Raw genomic sequence first — 26,015 nt, forward strand, 5'->3', positions numbered from 1 at the left:
AATGGCCTAAATTGCACTGAATATTGGTACAGGAATATAATATTGGGTCCTGGAATGTTAGTAGCATTAGTATGTTATTTTACTTTCATTGCATTTAGTCCATTGCTTTGATGTGCTGCAAATGATAAAACCAGTTGAGCAGGGTCATATTCAAAATGGCTGGCTTGTGCTTTTTGTGTTATAATGCTGACATCCATTAGACACAGCTTGAGGCGCACATGTGAATCTCACACCGTGGCCCTAGTTACAATTCAGACCTTTGCTAAACTGTGGATGATGAAATGCATAACTACCTTGTTGAAATTCAGAATAGGGAAATTTCTCTACACTCCATTGTTCATTTATGAAAAAGAAAAACAGCACCGGATGAAAGTAACATTTTTGTCTTCACTGCTGCAGTTTGAATCTTGGTCAAAAGCACAAAGGAAATCACTAGCTTTTTAGTGGGCTGATTTGTCAAGGGGAGGTTCTCCTTGAATGACACGAGTTTGAGAAAAAGCCTTGAGGCAGAGAGGGCTGGGTCATTCAATCACTCACTGGCGAAAGTAGCAGAAGGACTGGCAGAGAGTCTCTCGCACTCTCTCTGATGCTCCGATTCCCTCACTCTCGCTCTCCCTCACTCTCGCTCTCCCTCGCACACTCTCATTCTTGTGCTCGCTCACTTGATCAATCTTGCTTTCTCATTCTCTCAGTTGCTCTCTCTCTCACTCGCACTCTTGCAGTTGCACTCGCTCTCTTGCTCTCATGCTCTCTCCTGCGTTCTCGCTCTCTATTCATGTTCTCTCTTGCACTCTCTCATGCTTGCTCTCTACCACCCACACTCTTGCTTTGTCTCTCACTCTCTCTCGTTCTCTTGCTTGCTCTCTCACCATTGCTCTCTCTCTCTCATGTGCTCTCCCCTCCTCTCTCGCTCTCTCTCCCTTGCTCTCTCACGCTCTCTTGCTCTCTCTCCCCCTCTCCCTTGCTCTCACACTCTCCTGCTCTCTTGTGCACTCTCTCATGCTCTGTCTCTCTCATGCTCACTCTCTAGTACTCTTGCTCTCTCATGCTCACTCTCTCTAGCTCTCACATGCTTGCACTTTCGTTCTCTTGCTATTTCTCTCCTGTGCTCTCTTGCTCTCTTTCTCTCTTGCTCGCTCTCTCGTGCTTGCTCACTCACTCTCGCTTGCTCTTGCCTATATTCACTCTCTCACAATCTCTCTCTCTTGCTCACAGTCGCTCTCGCCATCTCTCTTGCTCTCGTACTAGCATGCTCACTTGCTCACTCTTGCCCCCTCTCTCTCTCTCCCTCTCTCACTTTCCCTCTCTCTCTTGCTCTTGGTCTCTCGCTCTCTCTCTAGCTCTCCTGCACACTATCTTGCTGTCTCTCACTCTCGTTCTCTTGCACTCTCATGCTTGCTCTCGGTCTCTCTTGTTCTCTCTCTCTCTCTCTCTCTCTCTCTCTCATGCGCTCTCTCGCTCTCCCTCTCTCAAGCTCGGTCACTCTCATGCTTGTGCACTCTCTCGTGCTCATGCTCTCTCTCGTCTGTGCTCGCTCTCTCTCCCTTTCACTCCAGTTTGCTCTGTCTCTCGCTCACTTGCTTGCTCTCTCGCTTGTGCTTGCTATCTATCGCACTTGCTATTTCTCTCCTGTGCTCTCTTGCTCTCTTTCTCTCTTGCTCGCTCTCTCGTGCTTGCTCACTCACTCTCGCTTGCTCTTGCCTATATTCACTCTCTCACAATCTCTCTCTCTTGCTCACAGTCGCTCTCGCCATCTCTCTTGCTCTCGTACTAGCATGCTCACTTGCTCACTCTTGCCCCCTCTCTCTCTCTCCCTCTCTCACTTTCCCTCTCTCTCTTGCTCTTGGTCTCTCGCTCTCTCTCTAGCTCTCCTGCACACTATCTTGCTGTCTCTCACTCTCGTTCTCTTGCACTCTCATGCTTGCTCTCGGTCTCTCTTGTTCTCTCTCTCTCTCATGCGCTCTCTCGCTCTCCCTCTCTCAACCTCGGTCACTCTCATGCTTGTGCACTCTCTCGTGCTCATGCTCTCTCTCGTCTGTGCTCGCTCTCGCTCCCTTTCACTCCAGTTTGCTCTGTCTCTCGCTCACTTGCTTGCTCTCTCGCTTGTGCTTGCTATCTATCGCACTTGCTCTCATGCTCTCTGACTCTCACACACTCGCTCTCTCTCGTGTTCGCTTTTGTTTGCTCTCTTGACCTCTTGATCGCTCTTGCTCACTCTCTGGCTCGCTCATATCTCATGCGCTCTCGCGCTCACTTTCTCACTTGCTCTTTCGCACACTCTTGCTCACTGTTTTTCTTGCTCTCACTTGCTCTCTCTAGTGCTCTCTCTCGCTTGCGCTCTTGCTTGCTCTCTAGCTCTCTCTCTCAAACTCACTCTCTCACGCTCCCTCACTCTCATGCTAGTCTTGCACTCTCACTAGCTCTCGCTCTATTTACACTCTCCCATTCTGTCATCCGCTCTCTCTTGCTTACTCTCACTCTTGCTCGCTCTATCACTTTCCCTCTCTCTTGCTCTCTCTCGCATTCTCGGTCTCACTCGCACTCACTCACACTCTCATGCTCGCCATCCAAAGCTCTCTTGCACTCTCTTGCTGTGTCTCACTCTTGCTCTCTCCTGTTCTCTTGCACTCTCTCTTGCTCTCTCTCATGCTCGGTCACTCTCTCTCACTCTCTCCTGCTCATGCTTTCTCTCCCTTGTGCTCGTTCTCTCTCACTCGCTCCAGTTTGCTCTCTCTCGCTTGCTATCTCTCACACTTGCTCTCTTGTGCTCTCATACTATCGCTGGCTCACTTGCTCTCACTTGTGCTCTCTCGTTGCTTGTACTTTCTCACGCACTCTCTCGTGTTCGCTATCACTTAGTCTCTTGCCCTCTCTCTCTTGATCACTCTCTCTCTGGCTCGCTCACTCTCTCTCGTGTGCTCTCATGCTCACTTTCTCGCTTGCTCTTTCGCACACTCTCGCTCACTTAGTTTTTCTTGCTCTCACTTGCTCTCTCAATCACTCTTTTGTTCTCTTTCTCTCATTTTTGCTCTTGCACTTTCTCATGCTCACACTCTTGCTCTCTCTCACTTGCTCTCTCTCGTTCTCTTTTGCTTGCTCTCTCTCACTTGCCCCCTCGCTGTCCCTCTCACTTGCCTCCTCGCTGTCCCTCTCGCTGTCCCTCACTCTCTCCCTCTCGCTGTCCCTCACACTCTCCCTCTCGCTGTCCCTCACTCTCTCCCTCTCGCTGTCCCTCACACTCTCGCTCACTCTCTTGCTTTCAAGTTCTCTTGTGCTCTCTCACTCTCTTGTTTTTTCAAACTCTGTTGATTTCTTGTTCTCTAACTCGCTCTCTCGCTCACTTTCTCTCTCGCTCACTTTCTTGCTCGAGCTCTTGCTCGCTCTCACTCACATTCTCTCGCTCGTGATCTTGCTCGCTCTCACATTCTCTCGCTCATGATCTTGCTCGCTCTCACTCACATTCTCTCGCTCTTGCTCTCACTCACATTCTCTCGCTCTCACGCTTGCTCGCTTGCATTCTCTCATGCAGACTCACGCTTGCTCTCACTCACGCTTGCTCTCGCTTGCTCCCTCTTTTGCTCTCACACTCTTGCTTGCTCTCACTTGCTCTCTCGCTTGCTCACTCTGTCTCTTTCAAGCTCTGTTGATTTCTTGTTCTCTCGCTCTCTCTCATATTCTCTCACTCTTGCTCACTCACATTCTCTCGCTCTCGCTAGTGCTCTTGCTCACTCACATTCTCTCGCTTGCTTGCATTCTCTCACGCAGACTCACTCTTGCTTGCTCCCTCTCTTTTGCTCTCACACTCTTGCTTGCTCTCACTTGTTCTCTCTTGTGCTCACTCTTTCTTGCTCACTCTCGCGCTTGCTCTCTCTCACTCTTGCTCTCACTCTCACTCACTCTGTTGTGCCTGTTCTCGTGTGCTCTCATGCTCACTTTCTCGGTCGTTCTTTCTTGTGCTCTCGTTCTCACTCACTCTCGCTCTCACTCACTCCATCTTTCGCTTGCTCTCTCGCACACTCGTTCTCTTGCATTAGCGTGTGCTCTTGCTTGCTCTCACTCACTCTGAGAGCAAGCGCGAGCGATAGCAATCAAATCACGCTCTCTTGTGCTTGCTCTTGCACTCCCATGCTCTCTCGTTCTCTCTCGTGTTCTCTCTCTCTCATGCTCTCGTTCTCTCTCATTTTCTCTCTCTCGTTCGTTCTCTCTCTCTCGTTCTCTCTCTCTCGTTCTCTCTCTCTCGTGTTCTCTCTCTCTCGTTCTCTCTCTCTCTCGTTCTCTCTCTCTCGTGCTCTCTTACTCTCTCTGGCTCGCTCGTGTTCTCAAGCTCAATTTCTCGCTTGCTCTTTTTCACACTCACTCAGTTTCTGTTGCTCTCATGCACTCTTGCTCGTTATCGCTTGCTATCTCGTTCTCTCATGCTTACTTTCTCAATCAGTCACTCTCGCTTTCTCTCTCTCTTGCTCTCACTCTCGCTTTCTCTCTTGCCTGCTCACTCTCTCGCTAACACATTCTCTCTCTTGACATCCCTCGCTTGCTCTCTCTCACTCCCTCACTTTCTCACTCTTGCTCCTGCTCGATCTCTTGTGCTCAATCGCTCTCGCTTGCTCTCTCTGGCTCTCCCTCTTGCTCACTCATGCCCCATCTCGCTCCCTCATGCTACCTCTTGTGCTCTCTCGCTAGATCTTTTGCTCTTTCTATTCACGCTCGCCCGTTCTGTCACTCGCTCTCTCATGCTCTCTCTCTCGCTTGCTCTCTTTTGCTTGCTCGCTCACTCGCTCTCTCTTCCTCTCACTCACGCTCTCCTGCACTCACTCACTGTCGCTTGCTCACTCTCACGCTCTTGCTCTCTCTCGCTCACTCACTCACTCACTCTCATGCTCACTTGCACTCACTCCCTCACTTTCTCGTTCTCTCATTCGCTCTCTCAAGTTCTCTCTCACTCACTCTCAGTCTCATGATCGTTCTCTCACGATCTTACTCGCTCTCTCGCTATATCTCTCTCGCTTGCTGTAGCTCACTAGCTGTCATGCTCGCTCATGCTGTCTCGTGTTCACTCTCTCATGCTTTCTTGCATTCACTCTAACTCTCTCGCACTTGCTCTCGCTCATTCACTCTTGCTCTTTTGCTCACTTTCACTCTCGCTCACGCTTGCTCACTTTCACACTCGCTCACTCTCTCACTTTTGATCTCTTTCACACTCGCTCTCTTTTTGACAAAACAGCCCATTAAATAGCAAGTTACATCCTTTGAATCACTGTCAAAGGAACAAACTGCAGCGCTGAAGAGAAAAATATTACATTCATTCGGCGCAGTTTCCTCCTTTTTTCATAAATGAACAATGGATGCAGTTTGAATAAATCAACTTGCATCTCAACCCTGTCATGTATTCACTGCAGAACAAATCTAATTCTACAATTCCAGTTGGCTTTATGCTGTTCTAATATCTTTACATTTTATTAAATGGGCCACTTTGCCCCTATGCGCCTATGTTTTGTTTTTATGAGCAATGGCCTAAATTGCATTGAATATTAGTAGGGGATGATGTTATTGGGTCCTGGAATATTAGTATGTTATTTTACTTTCATTGCATTTAGTCCATTGGTGTGGTGCAAATGATAAAACATGTTGTGCAGGGTTAAATTCAAATTGGCTGGCTTGTGCTTTTTTGATTATAATGCTGACATCTATTAGACATAGCTTGAGGCTCGCACCCTTGGCCCTAGTTACAATGCAGAACTTTGCTAAACTGGATGATGAAATGCGTAACTACCTTGTTGAAATTCAGAATAGGGATATGTCTCTACACTCCATTGTTCATTTATGAAAAAGGAGGAAACAGTGCAGGATGAAGGTAACATTTTTGTCTTCACCACTGCAGTTTGAATCTTGGTCAAAAGCACACAAGAAATCACTTGCTATTTAGTGGGCTGATTTATCAAAGGGACGTTCTCTTTGAATGACCCAGCCCTCTCTGCCTCAAGCCTTTTTCTCAAACTCATGTGTCATTCACTCACTCACTGGCGAAGGTAGCAGAAGGACTGGCAGAGAGTCTCTCTTGCACTCTCTCTTTCTCGTGCTCACTTTTGCTCTCTCTCCCTCTTTGCTCAATCTTACTCTCCTTCCCTCTCACTTGCTATCTCATGCTCTCTCTTCCACTTGCCCTCTCATGCTTGCTCACTCTCTCTCTCTCACTCTCGCACATTCTCTTGCACTCTCTCACTCTCGCTCCCTCTATATTCATGCTCTCCCTCGCACTCACTCGCTATCTTTCACTCTCTCATGCTCTCAATCACCTTCTCTTGTTCTCTCTCACTTGCGCTCTCTCTCTCGCTCTCATGTGCTCACTCTTGCTCGCTCGCTCTTTTTCTCTCTGTCTCAGTCTCTCGCACGCTCACTCGCACTCTTATGCTCGCTCTGTTCTCCCTCTCTCTTGCTTTCACTCGCTCACTCTCTCACTCACTCACTCTTGCTCCTGTTAGCAAGAAAACAAGAGAGGAAGCAAGAGAGCAAGAGAATGCTAACTCTCGCATTTGCTCTCTCACTCTTGCTCTCTTTCGTGTTCACTTTCATTTGTTCTCTTGCTCGCTCTCTTGCTCTCTTTCGCTTGCTCACTCTTGCTCGCTCCGTGTCTCTAGCTCTCTTGCTCGCTCGGTGTCACTCGCTCTCTCTCATTCTTACACTCTCGCTCTCTCTCTGGCTCACTTGCTCTCTCACTTGCCCTCTTGCTCTCTCACTCTCATTTGCTCTCTCTCACTCTCATGCTCTCTTGCTTGCTCTTTCGATCTCACACTGTCACCCTCTCTTGCTCTCTCAATTGCACTGTCTCATGCTCGCTCTCGGTTGCACACTCGTACTCTCGTGCTCACTCTCTCTCGCTTGCTTTCTTTTTCACTCTCACTCACTTTCTTGCTCTCTCTCGCTACGCTCATGTTTTCACTCTTGCTCTCTCGCTCCATTCCTCTCTTTTGCTCTCTCACTCACACACTTGCTCACTCATGCTCTTACTCACCCTCTCATGCTCACTCTCTTGTGCTCGCTCTCATGCTCTTGCTCTGTTGCTCGCTTTATCGCTCTCTCACACTCTCTCACTTGCTCTCTCATTCTCTTGCTTGCTCTCATTCTCTCTTGCTCTCTCTCTCGATCTCTCTCTCTTGATTTTTCGCTCTCTAGCTTGTTCACTCTATCTAGCTTGCTCTCTCTTGCTCTCTAGCTCTCTTCCTCAATCTCTCATGCTCGATCACATGCTCTCAAGCCTGCTAGCTCTATCTCACTCTCATTCTCATGCTCTCAATCGCACTTGCTCTCTTGCTTTCTCGCTCTCACTTGCTTTCTTGCTCTCTCTAGCTTTCTTGCACTCATGCTCTCACTTGCTCTCTCTCGTGCTCTTGCTCACTCCCTTTCGCTTAATCTCTCACTCACTCTTGCTCTCTCTCGCTCACTCTGTTGCTCTCTCGCTCTCGGTCGTGTTTTCACTCACGCTCTCTTCCTCTCGTTTATTTTCTCTCTCTCGCTCTCTCTCTCGCTCTCTCGTTTGCTCTCTCGTGCTCTCTCACTTGCCCTCTCATTTGCCCTCTCTCGCTCCCTTCCTCTGTCTTGCTCTCTGTATTGCTCTCTCACACTCGCATTCGCTCTCATGCTCTCTTGCTCTGTCACTCGCTGTCTCTCACGCTTACGCGCTCTGTCGTTCTCTCTTGCTTGCTCGCTCATTCTCTCGAACGCTTGCTCTCTTGCTGTCTCTCTTTCTCTTGATCTGCCTCGCTCTCTTGCTCACTCTCTCATGCTCGATCACGTGCTCTCATGCTTGCTTGCTCTCTCATGCTTGCTCTCACTCGCTCTCTCTCGCTTTCTTGCTCTCTCTTCCTCTCACTCACGCTCTTGCTCTCTCAGGCTCTCACTCGCTCTTGCTCTCTTTGACTCGCTCTTGCTCTCTCTCGCTCACTCACTTGCTCTCTCTCGCTCACTCACTCACTTTCACTCTCGCTTTTACTCTCACTCTTGCTTGCTTTCACTCTTGCTCTGGCACTCTCTCATGCTCTCTTTGAGAAAACAGCCCATTAAATAGCACGTGATTTCATTTGTGCCTTTGACGGAGATTCAAACTGCAGCGCTGCAGAATTTTTTTTTTACATTCATCCAGTGCTGTTTCCTCCTTTTTTATAAGTGAACAATGGAGACAGTTTGAATAAATCAACTTGCATCTCAACCTTGTCACATTCACTGCAGACCAAATCTAATTCTACAATTCCAGTTGGCTTTGTGCAGTTCAAATAACTTTACATTTTATTAAATGGGCCACTTTGCTCCTATACACCAACGTTTTACACTCACAAGCAATGGCCTAAATTGCACTGAATATTAGTAGGGGAATATAATATTGGGTCCTGGAATGTTAGTAGAAATAGTATGTTATTTTACTTTCATTGCATTTAGTCCATTGCTTTGATGTGCTTCAAATGATAAAACCAGTTGAGCAGGGTGAAATTCAAAATGGCTGGCTTGTGCTTTTTGTGTTATAATGCTGACATCCATTAGACACAGCTTGAGGCACACATGTGAGTCTCACACCGTGGCCATAGTTACAATTCAGACCTTTGCTAAACTGTGGATGATGAAATGCATAACTACCTTGTTGAAATTCAGAATAGGGAAATTTCTCTACACTCCATTGTTCATTTATGAAAAAGAAAAACAGCACCGGATGAATGTAACATTTTTGTCTTCACTGCTGCAGTTTGAATCTTGGTCAAAAACACAAAGGAAATCACAAGCTTTTTAGTGGGCTGATTTGCCAAGGGGAGGTTCTCCTTGAATGACACGAGTTTGAGAAAAAGCCTTGAGGCAGAGAGGGCTGGGTCATTCACTCACTCACTGGCGAAAGTAGCAGAAGGACTGGCAGAGAGTCTCTCGCACTCTCTGTGATGCTCCGATTCCCTCACTCTCACTCTCCCTCGCACTCGCTCTGTAGCACTCTCTCATTCTTGTGCTCTCTCGCTTGATTAATCTTGCTCTCTCATTCTCTCAGTTGCTCTGTCTCTCACTCTTGCACGTGCACTCGCTCTCATGCTCTCTCCCGCTCTCTCCTGCGTTCTTGCTCTCTATTCATGCTCTCTCATTCTCTCTTGCACTCTCATGCTTGCTCTCTACCGCCCACACTCTTGCTCACTCTCTCTCGTTCTCTTGCTTGCTCTCTCGCCATTGCTTTCTCTCTCATGTGCTCTCCCCCCTCTCTCACTCTCTCTCCCTTGCTGTCTCACACTCTCTTGCTCTCTCTCCCATGCTCTCACTCTCCTGCTCTGTCTCTCGCATGCTCACTCTCTAGTACTCTTGCTCTCTCATGCTCACTCTCCCATGCTCACTCTCTCTGCACTTTTGTTCTCTTGTGCTCTTGCTCGCTCTCTCGTGCTTGCTCACTCGCTTGCTCTCGCCTATATTCGCTCTCACCATCTCTCTCTTGCTCACAGTAGCTCTCGCCATCTCTCTCTCGCTGTCTCACCATCTCTCTTGCTCTCGTACTAGCTTGCTCACTTGCTCACTCTTGCGCTCTCTCTCTCACTTTCCCTCTCTCTTGCTCTCTCGCGCTCTCGGTCTCACTCGATCTCTCTCTAGCTCTCCTGCACACTATCTTGCTGTCTCTCACTTTTGCTCCCTTCCGTTCTCTTGCTCTCGCTCTCCCTCTCTCGTGCTCGGTCACTCTCATGTTTGTGCACTCTCGTGCTCATGCTGTCTCTCGTCTGTGCTCGTTCTTTCTCTCTTTCGCTCCAGTTTGCTCTTTCTCTCTCGCTCACTTGCTTGCTTGCTCTCTCGCTCGTGCTTGCTATCTATCGCACTTGCTCTCTTGTGCTCTCATGCTCTGACTCACACACTCGCTCTCTCTCGTTCGCTTTTGTTTGCTCTTTTGACCTCTTGATCGCTCTTGCTCACTCTCTGGCTCGCTCTCACGCTCCCTCACTCTCACTAGCTCTCGCTCTATTTATGTTCTCCCATTCAGACATCCGCTCTCTTGCTTACTCTCACTCTCTTGCTCGCTCTCTCACGTTCCCCCTCTCTTGCTCTCTCTCGCATTCTCGGTCTCACTCGCACTCACTCACACTCTCATGCTCGCCATCCAAAGCTCTCTCGCACTCTCTTGCTGTCTCTCACGCTCTCCTGTTCTCTTGCACTCTCGCTCTCTCTCTCATGCTGTCACTCTCACTCACTCTCTCGTGCTCTCTCCCCCTTGTGCTCGTTCTCTCTCTCTCTTTCTCTCACACTCGCTCGTTTGCTCTCTCTCGCGCTTGCTTGCTATCTCTCACACTTGCTCTCTTGTGCTTTCTTACTAACGCTCGCTCTCTTGCACTCACTTGTTCCCTCTCTCTTTCTTGCTCTCACTTGTGCTCTCTCGTTTGCTTGTACTTTCTCACGCTCTCTCGTGTTCGCTTTCACTTAGTCTCTTGCTCTCTCTCACTCTTGCTCTCACTCTCTCGCTCTGTTGTGCCTGTTCTCGTGTGCTCTCATGCTCACTTTCTCTGTCGCCCTCTCTTGTGCTCACTCTCTCGCTCTCACTCACTCTTGCTCTCACTCACTCTTTCGCTTGCTCTCTCATACTCTCCTACACTTGTTCTCTTGCATTAGCGTGTGCTCTTGCTCACTCATTCTCTTGCGCTCTCTTGTGCTCTTGCTTGCTCTCACTCACTCTTGATTGCCATCGCTCGCGCTCACTCTCAATCACGCTCTCTTGTGCTTGCTCTCGCACTCCCATGCTCTCTCGTTCTCTCTCTCTCGTTCTCTCTCTCTCGTTCTTGCTCTCGCACTCCCATGCTCTCTCGTTCTCTCTCTCTCGTTCTCTCTCTCTCGTTCTTGCTCTCGCACTCCCATGCTCTCTCGTTCTCTCTCTCTCGTTCTCTCTCTCTCGTTCTCTCTCTCGTTCTCTCTCGTTCTCTCTCGTTCTCTCTCTCGTTCTCTCTCGTTCTCATTCTCTCTCTTTCTCTCATTCTCTCGTTCTCTCATTCTCTCTCTCGTTCTCTCTCTCTCGTTCTGGTTAAAGTAGCAGAAGGACTGGCAGAGAATCTCTCGCACTCTCTGATGCTCCGATTCCCTCGCACTCGCTCTGTAGCACTCATTCTTGTGCTCTCTCGCTTGATCAATCTTGCTCTCTCATTCTCTGAGTTGCTCTCTCTCTCACTTGCACTCTTGCACTCTTTCTCTTGCTCTCTCCCGCTCTCTCCTGCGTTCTCGCTCTCTATTCATGCTCTGTCGTTCTCTCTTGCACTCTCTCATGCTTGCTCTCTACCGCCCACACTCTTGCTCTGTCTCTTGCTCACTCTCTCGTTCTCTTGCTCTCTCACCATTGCTCTCTCTCTCATGTGCTCCCCCCCTCTCTCGCTCTCACTCCCCCTCTCTCCCTTGCTCTCTCTCCCTTGCTCTCACTCTCCTGCTCTGTCTCTCTCATGCTCACTCTCTAGTACTCTTGCTCTCTCATGCTCACTCTCTAGCTCTCACATGCTTGCACGTTCGTTCTCTTGCTATTTCTCTCCTGTGCTCTCTTTCTCTCTTGCTCGCTCTCTCGTGCTTGCTCACTCACTCTCGCTTGTTGCCTATATTCACTCTTGCTCTCACCAGCTCTCTCTTGCTCACAGTCGCTCTCGCCATCTCTCTCTCGCTCTCTCACCATCTCTCTTGCTCCCGTGCTCACTCTTGCGCTCTCTTTCTCACTTTCACTCTCTCTCTTGCTCTCTCTCTAGCTCTCCTGCACTCTTTCTTGCTGTCTCTCGCTCTCTACCGTTCTCATGCTTGCTCTCGGTCTCTCGTTCTCTCTCTCTCATGCTCTCTCTCGCTCTCCATCTCTCGTGCTCGGTCACTCATACTTGTGCTCTCTCGTCTGTGCTCGTTCTCTCTCTCTTTCGCTCCAGTTTGCTCTCTCTCGCTCACTTGCTTGCTCTCTCGCTCGTGCTTGCTATCTATCGCACTTGCTCCCTTGTGCTCTCATGCTCTCTGACTCTCACACTCGCTCTCTCTCGTGTTCGCTTTTGTTTGATCTCTTGGCCTCTTGCTCACTCTCTGGCTCGCTCTCACTCACTCTATCTCATGCGCTCTCACGCTCACTTTCTCACTTGCTCTTTCGCACACTCTTGCTCACTGTTTTTCTTGCTCTCTCTTGCTTGCTCTCTCGCTTGCGCTCTCGCTTGCACTCATTCTCCTCTCTCGATCTCTCTCTCTTGCTAATTCGCTCTCTTGCTCACTCTCTCAAGCTCACTCTCTCATGCTAGTCTTGCACTCTCACTAGCTCTTGCTCTATTTATGCTCTCCCATTCAGTCATCCGCTCTCTTGCTCTCTCTCGCATTCTCGGTCTCACTCGCACTCACTCACACTCTCATGCTCGCCATCCAAAGCTCTCGCACTCTCTCTCTCTCTCCTGTTCTCTTGCACTCTCTCATGCTCGGTCACTCTCATTCACTCTAGTGCTCTCTATCGTGCTCATTCTCTCTCTCCCTTGTGCTCGATCTCTCGATCTCTCGCTCTCTCACTCTCTCTATCGCACTCACTCCAGAGAGTTTGCTCTCTCTCGCGCTTGCTCTCTCGCTCACGCTTGCTATCTCTCACACTTGCTCTCTTGTGCTCTCATACTATCGCTCACTCTCTTGCACTCACTTGTTCCCTCTCTCTTTCTTGCTCTCACTTGTGCTCTCTCGTTTGCTTGTACTTTCTCACGCTCTCTCTCGTGTCACTTTCACTTAGTCTCTTGCCCTCTCTCTCTTGATCGCTCTCTCTCTGGCTCGCTCACTCTCTCTCGTGCGCTCTCATGCTCACTTTCTCGCTTGCTCTTTCGCACACTCTCGCTGACTCAGTTTCTCTTGCTCTCAATTGCTCTCTCAATCACTCACTCAATCACTTTTGTTCTCTTGCTCTCACTTTTGCTCTTGCACTGTCTCTCACTTGCTCTCTCGTTGTCCCTCTCGTTGTCCCTCACTCTGTCCCTCCCGTCGTCCCTAACTCTCTCCCTCACTCCCTCCCTCTCTCCCTCACTCTCTCGCTGTCCCTCACTCTCTCCCTCTCGCTGTCCCTCACTCTCTCCCTCTCGCTGTCCCTCACACTCTCCCTCTCGCTGTCCCTCACACTCTCCCTCTCGCTGTCCCTCTCTCCCTCTCGCTGTCCCTCTCTCCCTCTCGCTGTCCCTCTCTCCCTCTCGCTGTCCCTCACACTCTCCCTCTCGCTGTCCCTCACTCTCACCCTCTCGCTGTCCCTCACTCTCACCCTCTCGCTGTCCCTCACTCTCACCCTCTCGCTGTCCCTCACTCTCACCCTCTCGCTGTCCCTCACTCTCACCCTCTCGCTGTCCCTCACTCTCACCCTCTCGCTGTCCCTCACTCTTGCTTTCAAGTTCTCTTGTGCTCTCTCGCTCTTTTACTTTCTATCACTCATGATCTCGCTCACTCTTCTTCTCTTGCACGCTCTTGCTCACTCGTTCTCTCACGCTCTCACTCTTTTGCACACGCACACTCTCCCTCTCGTTCTCTTGTGCTCTTGTTTGCTCTCACTCACTTTTAGTCAATTACTTGCACTCTCACTCCCTCCCTATCTCATGCTCTCTCAATCGCACTCTCTCTCTATCTCAGTCTTGGTCACACACTCACGCTCCCTCTCTCTCGCTTGCCCTCTCTCGCGCTCTCTCATTTGCCCTCTCTCCCTCTCTCTCATGCTCTCTCATGATCCCTCGTCCTCTTGCTTTCTCTCTTGCTTGCTCTCATGCTCTCTCGATTTCTTGTCCTCTCACTCGCTCTCTCTCGCTCACTTTCTCTCGCTCGTGCTCTTGCTAGCTCTCGCTCACTTTCTCTCACTCTCGCTCGCTCTCACATTCTCTCGCTCTTGCACGTACTCAATCACATTCTCTCGCTCGTGCTCGCTCTCACTCACATTCGCTCGCTTGCTCGCATTCTCTCATGCAGAATCACGCTTGCTCTCACACTTGCTCACTCTCGCTTGCTCCCTCTTTTGCTCTCACGTGCTCTCGCTTGCTCACTCTGTCTTTCAAGCTCTGTTGATTTCTTGTTCTTTCACTCGCTCACTCACATTCTCTCGCTCGTGCTCTTGCTCGCTCTCACATTTTCTCTCGTGCTCTTGCTCGCTCTCACTCATATTCTCTCGCACTCACGCTTGCTCACATTCTCTCACGCAGACTCACACTTGCTCCCTCTCTTTTGCTCTCTCACGCTTGCTCACTCTCCCTTGCTCCCTCTCTTTTGCGCTCACAATCTTGCTTGCTCCCTCTCTTTAGCTCACTCTTGCTCGCTTGCTCTGTTGTGCCTGTTCTCGTGTGCTCTCATGCTCACTTTCTCTGTCGCTCTTTCTTGTGCTCACTCTCACTCGCTCATACTCTCGCACACTCGTTCTCTTGCATTAGCGTGTTCTCGCGCTCTCTCGCTCCCGTTTGCTCTCTTGCTTGCTCACTCGCTTGGTATCTCGCTCACTTGCTCTTTCACTTGCTTATGCTCTCTTGTGTGCGCTCACTCACTTGCTCACACTTTCTTTCATTCTCAGTTTCTCTCCCTCTCTTCCACTCTCAATCGCACTCTTATGCTCACTCTCGTGCTCTCTTGCACTCTTGCTCTCACTTGTGCTTGTTCTCGCATGCTTGCTCTCTCATTCTCTCGCTCTCTAGCTCTCTTGTTCACTCTTGTGCTCGCTCATGCTCTCATGCTCCCACTCTTGCTCCCTTTCACTCTTGCTAACTCTCTCGCCCTCTCTCAATCGCACTCTTGTTCTCACTCTCTCTCTCATGCTCTCGCACTCATGCTTGCACTCACGCGTGCTCTCACTTGTGCCTGCTCTTGCATACTTTTGCGCTCTCTCAATCTCTAGCTCTTGCTCTCATGCTCTCTCGTGCTCTCTCTCCCTCACTCTCGCTCACTTTCTCTCACTTGCGCTCTCTCTCACCCTCTGTGTCTCACTCTCTAGCACTCTCTCACTCTCTAGCACTCTCATTCTAGCTCTCTTGCACTTGCTCTGTCTTGCTGTCACTCACTGTTACTCACTGTTGCTCTCTCCTGCTCTCTTGCACTCTCGCTTGCTCTCTCGTTCTCTCACCATTTCTCTCTCTCGTGTGCTCTCTTGCTCTCTCTCGTGTTCTCTCTCGCTTGCTCTCTTGCCATCTCTCACTCTCTTGCTCACTCTGGCGCTCTCGGTCTCTCACTTGCACTCTCTCATGCTTGTTCTCTCTAGCTCTCTCGTGCTCACTCTCTTGCTGTCTCTCTCTCTTGCTGTTTCTCTCTCCCTATTGTGCTTGGTCACTCGCTCACACTCTTGTGCTCTCTCTCTCTCGCGCTCTCGGTCCCTCACTTGCACTCTCTCATGCTTGTTCTCTCTAGCTCTCTCGTGCTCACTCTCTTGCTGTCTCTCTCTCTTGCTGTTTCTCTCTCCCTATTGTGCTTGGTCACTCGCTCACACTCTTGTGCTCTCTTGCACTCGCTCTCTCACGCTTGCTCTTGCTCTCAGTTGTGCTTGCTCTCTTGTGCGCTCTCATGCTCCCTCTCCCTTTTACTCTTGCTCGCTCTTCCTCATGCTCGCTCACTCTCTTGTTAACCCTTGTACTCGCTCACGCTCTGATGCTCGCTCTCTCATGCTCCCTCTCGCACTCTTGCTCGCTCGCATTCACTCTCGCTCGCACTCTCGCTTTGACAAAACAGCCCATTTAATAGCACGTTGTTTGCTTTGTGCCTTTGATGGAGATTCAAACTGCAGTGCTGAAGAGAAAAATGGTACATTCATCTAGCGCCGTTTCCTCCTTTTTCATAAATGAACAATGGATGCAATTTGAATAAATCAACTTGCATCTCAACCCTGTCATGTATTCACTCCAAAAAAAAATCTAATTCTACATTTTCAGTTGGCTTTGCGCTGTTCAAATATCTTTACATGTTGTTAAATGGGCCACTTTGCTCCTATACACCAACGTTTTACACTCACAAGCAATGGCCTAAATTGCACTGAACATTAGTAGGGGAATATAATATTGGGTCCTGGAATGTTAGTAGAATTAGTATGTTATTTTACTTTCATTACATTTAGTCCATTGCTTTGATGTGCTGCAAATGATAAAACCAGTTGAGCAGGGTCAAATTCAAAATGGCTGGCTTGTGCTTTTTGTGTTATAATGCTGACATCCATTAGACACAGCTTGAGCACGCGACATGTGAGTCTCACACCCGTGGCCCTAGTTACAATTCAGACCTTTGCTAAACTGTGGATGATGAAATGCATAACTACCTTGTTGAAATTCAGAATAGGGAAATTTCTCTACACTCCATTGTTCATTTATGAAAAAGGAAGAAACAGCGCCCGATGAATGTAACATTTTTGACTTCACTGCTGCAGTTTGAATCTTGGTCAAAAGCACAAAGGAAATCACTAGCTTTTTAGTGGGCTGATTTCTCAAGGGGAGGTTCTCCTTGAATGACACGAGTTTGAGAAAAAGCCTTGAGGCAGAGAGGGCTGGGTCATTCACTCACTCACTGGCGAAAGTAGCAGAAGGACTGGCAGAGAGTCTCTCGCACTCTCTCTGATGCTCCGATTCCCTCACTCTCGCTCTCCATCACTCTCGCTCTCCCTCGCACACTCTCATTCTTGTGCTCTCTCACTTGATCAATCTTGCTTTCTCATTCTCTCAGTTGCTCTCTCGCACTTGCTCTCATGCTCTCTCCCGCTCTCTCCTGCGTTCTCGCTCTCTATTCATGCTCTCTCATTCTCTCATGCACTCTCTCATGCTTTCTCTCTACCGCACACACTCTTGCTCTGTCTCTTGCTCACTCTCTCGTTCTCTTGCTTGCTCTCTCGCCATTGCTCTCTCTAATGTGCTCTCCCCCCCTCTCTCGCTCTCTCCCTTGCTCTCTCACACTCTTGCTCTCTCCCTTGCTCTCTCTCCTGCTCTCTTGTGCACGCTCTCATGCTGTCTCTCTCATGCTCTCTAGTACTCTTGCTCTCCCATGCTCACTCTCTCATGCTCACTCTCTAGCTCTCACATGCTTGCACTTTCGTTCTCTTGCTATTTCTCTCCTGTGCTCTCTTGCTCTTTCTCTCTTGCTCACTCTCTCGTGCTTGCTCACTCACTCTCACTTGCTCTTGCCTATATTCACTCTCTCACCATCTCTCTCTCTTGCTCACAGTCGCTCTCTCACCATCTCTCTTGCTCTCGTACTAGCTTGCTCACTCTTGCGCTCTCTCTCTCTCACTTTCCCTCTCTCTTGCTCTCTCGTGCTCTCGGTCTCGCTCCCTCTCTCTAGCTCTCCTGCACACTATCTTGCTGTCTCTCACTCTCACTCTCACTCTCTTCTCTTCTCTTCTCTTCTCTTGCTCTCAGTCTCTCTTGTTCTCTCTCTCTCTCATGCTCTCTCGCTCTCCCTCTCTCGGTCACTCTCATGCTTGTGCACTCCCTCGTGCCCATGCTGTCTCTCGTCTGTGCTCGTTTTCACTCGCTTGCTTGCTTGCTTGCGCTCTCTTGCGCGCGCTCACTTGCTCGCGCGCGCTCACTTGCTCTCTTGTGCTCTCATGCTCTCTGACTCTCACACACTCGCTCTCTCTCGTGTTCGCTTTTGTTTGCTCTCTTGACCTCTTGATCACTCTTGCTCACTCTCTGGCTCGCTCATATCTCATGCGCTCTCGCGCTCACTTTCTCACTTGCTCTTTCGCACACTCTTGCTCACTGTTTTTCTTGCTCTCTCTCGTGCTCTCTCTCGCTTTCGCTCTTGCTTGCTCTCTGGCTCACTCTCTCAAACTCACTCTCTCACGCTCCCTCACTCTCATGCTAGTCTTGCACTCTCACTAGCTCTCGCTCTATTTACACTCTCCCATTCTGTCATCCGCTCTCTCTTGCTTACTCTCACTCTTGCTCGCTCTATCACTTTCCCTCTCTCTTGCTCTCTCTCGCATTCTCGGTCTCACTCGCACTCACTCACACTCATGCTCGCCATCCAAAGCTCTCTCGCACTCTCTTGCTGTGTCTCACTCTCGCTCTCTCCTGTTCTCTTGCACTCTCTCTTGCTCTCTCTCATGCTCGGTCACTCTCTCTCACTCTCTCCTGCTCATGCTCTCTCTCCCTTGTGCTCGTTCTCTCTCACTCACTCCAGTTTGCTCTCTCTCGCTTGCTATCTCTCACACTTGCTCTCTTGTGCTCTCATACTATCGCTGGCTCACTTGCTCTCACTTGTGCTCTCTCGTTGCTTGTACTTTCTCACGCACTCTCTCGTGTTCGCTATCACTTAGTCTCTTGCCCTCTCTCTCGATCACTCTCTCTCTGGCTCGCTCACTCTCTCTCGTGTGCTCTCATGCTCACTTTCTCGCTTGCTCTTTCGCACACTCTCGCTCACTTAGTTTTTCTTGCTCTCACTTGCTCTCTCAATCACTCTTTTGTTCTCTTTCTCTCATTTTTGCTCTTGCACTTTCTCATGCTCACACTCTTGCTCTCTCTCACTTGCTCTCTCTCGTTCTCTTTTGCTTGCTCTCTCTCACTTGCCCCCTCGCTGTCCCTCTCACTTGCCTCCTCGCTGTCCCTCTCGCTGTCCCTCACTCTCTCCCTCTCGCTGTCCCTCACACTCTCCCTCTCGCTGTCCCTCACTCTCTCCCTCTCGCTGTCCCTCACACTCTCGCTCACTCTCTTGCTTTCAAGTTCTCTTGTGCTCTCTCACTCTCTTGTTTTTTCAAACTCTGTTGATTTCTTGTTCTCTAACTCGCTCTCTCGCTCACTTTCTCTCTCGCTCACTTTCTCTCTCGCTCACTTTCTTGCTTGTGCTCTTGCTCGCTCTCTCACATTCTCTCGCTCGTGATCTTGCTCGCTCTCACATTCTCTCGCTCATGATCTTGCTCGCTCTCACTCACATTCTCTCACTCTCACGCTTGCTCGCTTTCATTCTCTCATGCAGTCTCACGCTTGCTCTCACTCACGCTTGCTCTCGCTTGCTCCCTCTTTTGCTCTCACACTCTTGCTTGCTCTCACTTGCTCTCTCGCTTGCTCACTCTGTCTCTTTCAAGCTCTGTTGATTTCTTGTTCTCTCGCTCTCTCATATTCTCTCACTCTTGCTCACTCACATTCTCTCGCTAGTGCTCTTGCTCACTCACATTCTCTCGCTTGCTTGCATTCTCTCACGCAGACTCACTCTTGCTTGCTCCCTCTCTTTTGCTCACTCTCGCTTGCTCCCTCTCTTTTGCTCTCACACTCTTGCTTGCTCTCAGTTGTTCTCTCTTGTGCTCACTCTTTCCTGCTCACTCTCGCGCTTGCTCTCTCTCACTCTTGCTCTCACTCACTCTGTTGTGCCTGTTCTCGTGTGCTCTCATGCTCACTTTCTCGGTCGTTCTTTCTTGTGCTCTCGCTCTCACTCACTCTCGCTCTCACTCACTCCATCTTTCGCTTGCTCTCTCGCACACTCGTTCTCTTGCATTAGCGTGTGCTCTTGCTTGCTCTCACTCACTCTGAGAGCAAGCGCGAGCGATAGCAATCAAATCACGCTCTCTTGTGCTTGCTCTTGCACTCCCATGCTCTCTCGTTCTCTCTCGTGTTCTCTCTCTCGTTCGTTCTCTCTCTCGTTCTCTCTCTCTCTCTCGTTCTCTCTCTCTCTCGTTCTCTCTCTCTCGTGCTCTCTTACTCTCTCTGGCTCGCTCGCGTTCTCAAGCTCAATTTCTCGCTTGCTCTTTTTCACACTCACTCTGTTTCTGTTGCTCTCATGCACTCTTGCTCGTTATCGCTTGCTATCTCGTTCTCTCATGCTCACTTTCTCAATCAGTCACTCTCGCTTTCTCTCTCTCTTGCTCTCACTCTCGCTTTCTCTCTTGCCTGCTCACTCTCTCGCTAACACATTCTCTCTCTTGACATCCCTCGCTTGCTCTCTCTCTCCCTCCCTCACTTTCTCACTCTTGCTCCTGCTCGATCTCTTGTGCTCAATCGCTCTCGCTTGCTCTCTCTGGCTCTCCCTCTTGCTCACTCATGCCCCATCTCGCTCCCTCATGCTACCTCTTGTGCTCTCTCGCTAGATCTCTTGCTCTTTCTATTCACGCTCGCCCGTTCTGTCACTCGCTCTCTCATGCTCTCTCTCTCGCTTGCTCTCTTTTGCTTGCTCGCTCACTCGCTCTCTCTTCCTCTCACTCACGCTCTCCTGCACTCACTCACTGTCGCTTGCTCACTCTCACGCTCTTGCTCTCTCTCGCTCACTCTCTCATGCTCACTTGCACTCACTCCCTCACTTTCTCGTTCTCTCATTCGCTCTCTCAAGTTCTCTCTCACTCACTCTCGGTCTCATGATCGTTCTCTCACGATCTTACTCGCTCTCTCGCTATATCTCTCTCGCTTGCTGTAGCTCACTAGCTGTCATGCTCTCTCATGCTTTCTTGCATTCACTCTAACTCTCTCGCACTTGCTCTCGCTCATTCTCACTCATTCACTCTTGCTCTTTTGCTCACTTTCACTCTCGCTCACGCTTGCTCACTTTCACACTCGCTCACTCTCTCACTTTTGATCTCTTTCACACTCGCTCTCTTTTTGACAAAACAGCCCATTAAATAGCAAGTTATATCCTTTGAATCACTGTCAAAGGAACAAACTGCAGCGCTGAAGAGAAAAATATTACATTCATTCGGCACAGTTTCCTCCTTTTTTCATAAATGAACAATGGATGCAGTTTGAATAAATCAACTTGCATCTCAACCCTGTCATGTATTCACTGCAGAACAAATCTAATTCTACAATTCCAGTTGGCTTTATGCTGTTCAAATATCTTTACATTTTATTAAATGGGCCACTTTGCCCCTATGCGCCTATGTTTTGTTTTTATGAGCAATGGCCTAAATTGCATTGAATATTAGTAGGGGATGATGTTATTGGGTCCTGGAATGTTAGTAGAATTAGTATGTTATTTTACTTTCATTGCATTTAGTCCATTGCTGTGGTGTGGTGCAAATGATAAAACATGTTGTGCAGGGTTAAATTCAAATTGGCTGGCTTGTGCTTTTTTGATTATAATGCTGACATCTATTAGACATAGCTTGAGGCTCGCACCCTTGGCCCTAGTTACAATGCAGAACTTTGCTAAACTGGATGATGAAATGCGTAACTACCTTGTTGAAATTCAGAATAGGGATATGTCTCTACACTCCATTGTTCATTTATGAAAAAGGAGGAAACAGTGCAGGATGAAGGTAACATTTTTGTCTTCACCACTGCAGTTTGAATCTTGGTCAAAAGCACACAAGAAATCACTTGCTATTTAGTGGGCTGATTTATCAAAGGGACGTTCTCTTTGAATGACCCAGCCCTCTCTGCCTCAAGCCTTTTTCTCAAACTCATGTGTCATTCACTCACTCACTGGCGAAGGTAGCAGAAGGACTGGCAGAGAGTCTCTCTTGCACTCTCTCTTTCTCGTGCTCACTTTTGCTCTCTCTCCCTCTTTGCTCAATCTTACTCTCCTTCCCTCTCACTTGCTATCTCATGCTCTCTCTTCCACTTGCCCTCTCATGCTTGCTCACTCTCTCTCTCTCACTCTCGCACATTCTCTTGCACTCTCTCACTCTCGCTCCCTCTATATTCATGCTCTCCCTCGCACTCACTCGCTATCTTTCACTCTCTCATGCTCTCAATCACCTTCTCTTGTTCTCTCTCACTTGCGCTCTCTCTCTCGCTCTCATGTGCTCACTCTTGCTCGCTCGCTCTTTTTCTCTCTGTCTCAGTCTCTCGCACGCTCACTCGCACTCTTATGCTCGCTCTGTTCTCCCTCTCTTGCTTTCACTCGCTCACTCTCTCACTCACTCTTGCTCCTGTTAGCAAGAAAACAAGAGAGGAAGCAAGAGAGCAAGAGAATGCTAACTCTCGCATTTGCTTTCTCACTCTTGCTCTCTTTCGTGTTCACTTTCATTTGTTCTCTTGCTCGCTCTCTTGCTCTCTTTCGCTTGCTCACTCTTGCTCGCTCGGTGTCTCTAGCTCTCTCTCATTCTTACACTCTCGCTCTCTCTGGCTCACTTGCTCTCTCACTTGCCCTCTTGCTCTCTCACTCTCATTTGCTCTCTCTCACTCTCGTGCTCTCTTGCTTGCTCTTTCGATCTCACACTGTCACCCTCTCTTGCTCTCTCAATTGCACTGTCTCATGCTCGCTCTCGGTTGCACTCTCATGCTCACTCTCTCTCGCTTGCTTTCTTTTTCACTCTCACTCACTTTCTTGCTCTCTCTCGCTACGCTCATGTTTTCACTCTTGCTCTCTCGCTCCATTCCTCTCTTTTGCTCTCTCACTCACACACTTGCTCACTCATGCTCTTACTCACCCTCTCATGCTCACTCTCTTGTGCTCGCTCTCATGCTCTTGCTCTGTTGCTCGCTTTATCGCTCTCACACTCTCTCACTTGCTCTCTCGTTCTCTTGCTTGCTCTCATTCTCTCTTGCTCTCTCTCTCGATCTGTCTCTTGATTTTTCGCTCTCTAGCTTGTTCACTCTATCTAGCTTGCTCTCTCTTGCTCTCTAGCTCTCTTCCTCAATCTCTCATGCTCGATCACATGCTCTCAAGCCTGCTAGCTCTATCTCACTCATTCTCATGCTCTCAATCGCACTTGCTCTCTTGCTTTCTCGCTCTCACTTGCTTTCTTGCTCTCTCTAGCTTTCTTGCACTCTCATGCTCTCACTTGCTCTCTCTTGTGCTCTTGCTCACTCCCTTTCGCTTAATCTCTCACTCACTCTTGCTCTCTCTCGCTCTCTCTCGCTCACTCTGTTGCTCTCTCGCTCTCGGTCGTGTTTTCACTCACGCTCTCTTCCTCTCGTTTATTTTCTCTCTCTCGCTCTCTCGTTTGCTCTCTCGTGCTCTCTCACTTGCCCTCTCATTTGCCCTCTCTCGCTCCCTTCCTCTGTCTTGCTCTCTGTATTGCTCTCTCACACTCGCATTCGCTCTCATGCTCTCTTGCTCTGTCACTCGCTGTCTCACGCTTACGCGCTCTGTCATTCTCTCTTGCTTGCTCGCTCATTCTCTCGAACGCTTGCTCTCTTGCTGTCTCTTTCTCTTGATCTGCCTCGCTCTCTTGCTCACTCTCTCATGCTCAATCACGTGCTCTCATGCTTGCTTGCTCTCTCATGCTTGCTCTCACTCGCTCTCTCTCGCTTTCTTGCTCTCTTCCTCTCACTCACGCTCTTGCTCTCTCAGGCTCTCACTCGCTCTTGCTCTCTTTGACTCGCTCTTGCTCGCTCACTCACTTGCTCTCACTCACTTTCACTCGCTTTTACTCTCACTTGTTCTCTCACTCTTGCTTGCTTTCACTCTTGCTCTGGCACTCTCTCATGCTCTCTTTGAGAAAACAGCCCATTAAATAGCACGTGATTTCATTTGTGCCTTTGACGGAGATTCAAACTGCAGCGCTGCAGAATTTTTTTTTCACATTCATCCAGTGCTGTTTCCTCCTTTTTTATAAGTGAACAATGGAGACAGTTTGAATAAATCAACTTGCATCTCAACCTTGTCACATTCACTGCAGACCAAATCTAATTCTACAATTCCAGTTGGCTTTGTGCAGTTCAAATAACTTTACATTTTATTAAATGGGCCACTTTTCCCATATACACCAACGTTTTGCACACATAAGCAATGGCCTAAATTGCATTGAATATGTGTAGGGAAATAGGTTATTGGGTCGGGGAAGGTTAGTAGAATTAGTATGTTATTTTACTTTCATTGCATTTAGTCCATTGCTGTGGTGCAAATGATAAAACCTGTTGTGCAGGGTTAAATTCAAATTGGCTGGCTTGTGCTTTTTGCGTTATAATGCTGACATCTATTAGAGACAGCATGAGGCTCACACATGAATCTCACACCCTTGGCTCTAGTTAAAATTCAGTCCTTTGCTAAACTGCGGATGATGAAATGCGGAACTACCTTGTTGAAATTCAGAATAGGGACATTTCTCTACACTCCATTGTTCATTTATGAAAAGGCGGAAACAGTACCAGATGAATATAACATTTTTATCTTCAGCGCTGCAGTTTGAATCTCGGTCAAAAGCACAAAAGAAATCATTTGCCATTTAGTGGACAGACACGATTTTGAGAAAAAGGCTTGCTCTCATTCTCTCACTTGCACACTCATGTTTGCACTCTCTATTGTGCTCACTATCTTGTGCTCCATCATGCGCTCTCTATTCATATGCTCTCGTTCTCTCACTTGCTCTCTTGCACTCTCTCACACGCGCTCTTTAGTGCTCACTCTCGCTTGCTCTGTCCCTCTCGTCGCTCTTGTTCTCTTGCTTGCTCTCATGTGCTCTCTCTAGCTCTCCCTCGCTCTTGCTTGCTCACTCTTTCTCTTGCTTGCTCTCTCGCGATCCCTCGTGTGCGCTCTTGCTTTCGCTCTCTTGCTCTTTCGCTCTGTCACGCTCTCAGCCTCTCACTCGCACTCTCTCATGCCTGCTCTCTTGCTGTCTCTTTCTCCTTCTCTCCCGCTCTTGCACTCTCTCATGCTCTCATGCTTGTTCTTGCTCTCTTGCTCTTGTTATCTTGCTTGCTCTCTTGCTATTGCTCTCTCTCTCACAGTCTCTCTCTCGCTCTCTCCCCATCTCTCTCGCTCTCTTGCTTACATTCTCTCTCCATCTCTCGATTTCGTGCTCATGCCCTCTTGCTCTCGGACTCTCAATCGCACGTGTGCTCACTCTCTCATGCTTGCTATCTTGCTGTCAATAACTCACTCTTTCCCGCTCTCTTGCATCTCTCTTGCTTGCTCTCTCTCCATTTCTCTCTCTCATGTGCGTGCTCTCTTGCTCTCTCGCTCACTTTTGCTCTATTGCTCTTGCTCTCACTCTTGCTCACTCTCATGCTTGCTCCGCTTTCTCTTGGTCTCTTGCTCACATACTCTCTCTCGCTCTAGCTACCTTGCTCTCCATCTCTCTAAATTTTGTGCTCTCTTGCTATCGGTCTCTCAATCGCACTCGTGCTCGTTCCCTCTAGCACTCTCGTGCTTGCTCTTTTGCGCTCTGTCTCTCTCTCATGCTCACTCTCTCTAGCTCTCTCATGCTCACTCTCTTGCTGTTTATCACTCTCAACCACTTTATTGCGCTCTCTCAAGCTTGGTCTTGCGCTCTCTCACTTGATCAATCTCGCTCTCTCACTTGCTCTCACACTCTCTTGCTTGCACTATCTTGCTCACTCATGCTCTCTCCCATGCTCTCTTGTTCTCTCTCACTTACTTTATCTCATGCGCTCTCACACTCTCGATCACCTTCTCTTCCTCTCTCTCACTTGTTCTCTCTCGTTCTCTCTCTCACACTTATCACTTGCTCTCTCACTTTCTCGTGATTGCTCTTGCTCGCTATCTCTTGCCATCACCCTCTCATGTGCTCTCTCCCTCTCCTACTCTCGCTCTCTCATATGTTCTCCCTCATTATCCCTCTCTCCCTCACTCACTCTCTTGCTCTCTCTCGCTCTCTTCCTTGCTCTCATTCTATTGCTTGCTTGTGTACTCTTGCTCTCTCACTCTATTGCTCTCTCTCGCACACTCTTACGCTCTGTCTCTCACTCGTGCTTGCTTTCTCTAGCACTCTCACGCTCGCTCTCTTGCTCCCTTGCTTCCTCTCAGTCTCTCACTCGCACTCACTCATGCTTCTCTCATGTGCTCTCTCCCTCTCCTAATCTCGCTCTCTCATATGCTCTCCCTCGTATTCCCTCTCTCCCTCTCTTGCTCTCGCTCTCTTGCTCTCTTCCTTGCTCTCATTCTCTTGCTTGCGTGCTCTCTTGCTCTTGCTTTTGCTTTCTCTGTTGCTCTCTTGCTCCCTCGCTTCCTCTCAGTCTCACTCGCACTCACTCATGCTTCTCTCATGCTTGATCTTGCTTGCTCTCATTATTTCTCTATCGTGTGCTCTCTTGCTCCCTTTCTCACTCTCACTTTCTCTCTTGCTCTCTCTCATGGTTGCTCTCGCCATCTCGTTCTTGCTCACATTCTCTCTTGCCATCTCTCTCGCTCTAGCTCGCTCGGTCTTGCTTTCTTCATCTCTGATTTTGCGCTCTCTCTCATGCCCCCTGTGTCTCAATCGGACTCGATCT

The sequence above is a fragment of the Ambystoma mexicanum genome, chromosome 8 (assembly GCF_040938575.1).
Source record: "Ambystoma mexicanum isolate Mex_15411 chromosome 8, UKY_AmexF1_1, whole genome shotgun sequence".
Lineage (NCBI taxonomy): Eukaryota > Metazoa > Chordata > Amphibia > Caudata > Ambystomatidae > Ambystoma > Ambystoma mexicanum.